This window comes from Mustelus asterias, chromosome 1, assembly GCF_964213995.1.
Source record: "Mustelus asterias chromosome 1, sMusAst1.hap1.1, whole genome shotgun sequence".
In the NCBI taxonomy this organism is placed as follows: Eukaryota; Metazoa; Chordata; class Chondrichthyes; order Carcharhiniformes; family Triakidae; genus Mustelus; species Mustelus asterias.
Genome location: NC_135801.1, coordinates 98,608,255 through 98,611,541, shown reverse-complemented (window position 1 = coordinate 98,611,541; position 3,287 = coordinate 98,608,255).

The window sequence follows — 3,287 nt, the reverse complement described above, 5'->3', positions numbered from 1 at the left end:
AAGCATTTTCAGTTGCTGCATCAATAATCTCTCAATCATGATGTCAGACTTAGAGTTGTTCCCTGATGCTTTCCAATGTTTCATTCCACTCAGAATTCATCTCACAATGGAGCAATCCAACCACTATCACAACCAGAACACAAACCAGGCTTGGGCTGATAAGTGGCAGATAAGATTTTTCCACATAAGTACCAGACAATTGCTTCTCCAGCATAAAAAGTCCTGGAGTCAACCTGCCTTTCTATCTCCATACTGCAAAGTCAAAGGAGCCTTTTCCTCTTTGTGGGGTTTTCCATGCTTTTCCCCCCTCTCTGCTTGTCTGCATTAGCCATGTACACCTCCTCTAGACCCATCTTCTGAATCTAAGCTCCCCCTCTTATCACCTCCCTTTCGGGAAGTTGTGTGATGCAGTGATAGTGCCCTTACCACTAAACCAGAAGCTCCGGCCTTGACTCCAATGCCAAGATGTATTGGCCACAGATGGAGCATTCTTAATGTGGTTTAGAAATCATAGAAACCCTACAGTACAGAAAGAGGCCATTCGGCCCATCGAGTCTGCACCAACCACAATCCCACCCAGGCCCTATCACCATATCCCTACAGATTTACCCACTAATCCCTTTGACCTAATCATCTCAGGACACTAAGGGCAATTTTTAGCATGGCCAGTCAACCTAACTCGCACATCTTTGGACTGTGGGAGGAAACCGGAGCATCCGGAGGAAACCCACGCAGACACGAGGAGAATGTGCAAACTCCACACAGACAATGACCCAAGCCGGGAATCGAACCCAGGTCCCTGGAGCTGTGAAGCAGCAGTGCTAACCACTGTGCTACCGTGCCGCCCACTTGGGCTTTAATGGGTTTAATGGGCTGATAATCAGCTTTTGAATCTTCCCACCACATCCCCCCTCTATTCCCCAAAAAAGGAAAAAGAAGTGCGGGTGTGAAGATGCAACAAACAAATCTCCCTCTGCTTTGTAACATCATTCCTTTTGACACTTACTCAAACCTGCCCTTCATCCTTTCACACTCTTCTGCCTGTCTCTGTTTTTGGTTAACAGTTGTCCAAGCTTTAATGAAACATCATTTATCTAAAATGTGGGGTGGTATTTAGTGCAATTCGCCATCATGTGTTTGATGGCTGGAAGAGCTATAGAATCGGATGGGACTGGGTGAGTAGGAATCCTGACAGCAATTGAAGTGGTGGGAATACAGCGATGTGGTGAACCTGCATCAACAAGGTGGGAAGCCAATTTAGATACTTAAGAAAGTGGTTCATATTAATTTGCATGCTGCTGAATGGTAGTACACATATCTTTTTGGATCAGGCAAGTGGTGAGTGGAGATCTCCAATAAGTGGTGTTGAAGCAGGGTGTTTGGCCAGCTATTTCATAGAAACATAGAAACTAGAAACAAGAGTAGAGGTCATTCGGCCCTTCAAGCCTGCTCCACCATTCATTTTGATCACTGGAGAATGGTCTGAATTCTTAAAGTTTCAGTCTAAGGTGCACAGGTCAGAGGGCATGCCAGTTAGAACAGTCTGAGGGGGACAGAAGATAGGGGGAATACCAGATGGAATAGTCTGAGGGGCACAGATGAGAGGGGGAATACCAGATGGAATAGTCTGAGGGGCATAGAATGGAGCATCATCTCAGGGAAGTAGCCAGAGCCATTTTTTTGTCAACCTAACCTCAGTACAACACAACTTCTTTGACATTGGAGAAATGTATATCACTAAAATGATCTAAAAGCAGCAAAACTTTACATCATAGAATATAATCACTGATTGCCTTTTGCATTAAAAGTGTCCTTACAGAACGTTGGTTTGGAACAAGATTAATGTTTTTCTTTCTGATTCAGTTTAGCTCAGCCTTCATCACCTTTTAAAGGAGATCCCAATGTGGGAGATATGAGTGGAGCAGCGGTGTTTGGGGAGTGGGAAGGGGGAGTTGTCTTCAAGCACCAGAGCTACCAGTATCAGCGAGAGTAGCAAAGGGGTGCTTCCTACCATGTAATCAGATGGGCTCTGTGCATGACTTTCCCTAATCAATTGGCCAAGGTATGATTACTGTCGGCTGGCTCCTTCACACTCATTTGAGAATCCCGCCAACTTCCAGGTCATCTAACAGTACCTCTGTCGCCTGGACTAAATTTCACCCATCAATTCTGTTTCTCTCGCCACAGATGTTGCTCTGACTGGCTGAGTGTTTCCAATATTTTCTATTGCAATTTCCGACCCCCAGCAGTATGTTGCTTTCCTCATCATTTTGATGGTATATTTGGGGTATACATGTGTACAGAAATATTTCATGTGCACTCTTTATTTCCTCCTACATTGTTTATTGTGCTGTGCAAAGTTAATGACATTCAAAAAGTCTGCACATACCCAATGTCATGGCATTGTCCATATGTACATTGAGGATTTCAGCTTGTGGACAGTTGGGCAGTGCTACAAACTTATAGGGCAAAGTGTTTATTTGACAGTGAACACATGATGGCACCTGTGGCACAGGCTGCTGGATTGTGAGGGAAGGTGGATTAGGGGGAGGGATTGTGAGGCTGAGGGATTGTGAGGCTGAAGGATTGTGAGACTGAGGGATTGTGAGGCTGAGGGATTGTGAGACTGAGGGATTGTGAGGCTGAGGGATTGTGAGGCTGAGGGATTGTGAGACTGAGGGATTGTGAGGCTGAGGGATTGTGAGGCTGAGGGATTGTGAGACTGAGGGATTGTGAGGCTGAGGGATTGTGAGGCTGAGGGATTGTGAGACTGAGGGATTGTGAGACTGAGGGATTGTGAGGCTGAGGGATTGTGAGGCTGAGGGATTGTGAGGCTGAGGGATTGTGAGGGCAGGTTGATCATAATGACGGGTTTGCAGGATAGTCAGCGTGCATGAAGAGCTGATGTTGTGGAGGTGTATAAACTATGTCAGGTTTCAGAACAATGATCTTACTTTGCAGCAGAAGTTATCAATCACAATAAGCGAATATGGCACATCAGAGACATTATTGTGATTTTTGTAGATTTGTCAGAAAGTAATAATTAGTAGCAGGCTTGTGCTGCATAGCAACATTATTTCAGTTTGTAGCAGAGTTGTTGGATAATATTCAGAAGTATTATATCACACCCAATGTTTCATTCAAAAGCCCCAATCTGAAACCCAAAATATGAACCTGCTTTTCTCTTTCAGTTCATAACTGCCCTATCTTCTGTTCCAATGGTTTCTTTTATGAGAGATTTTCAGCATTTGTTTCTTTCTCATTTCCCTTTGTTTAAAAAAAGAGAC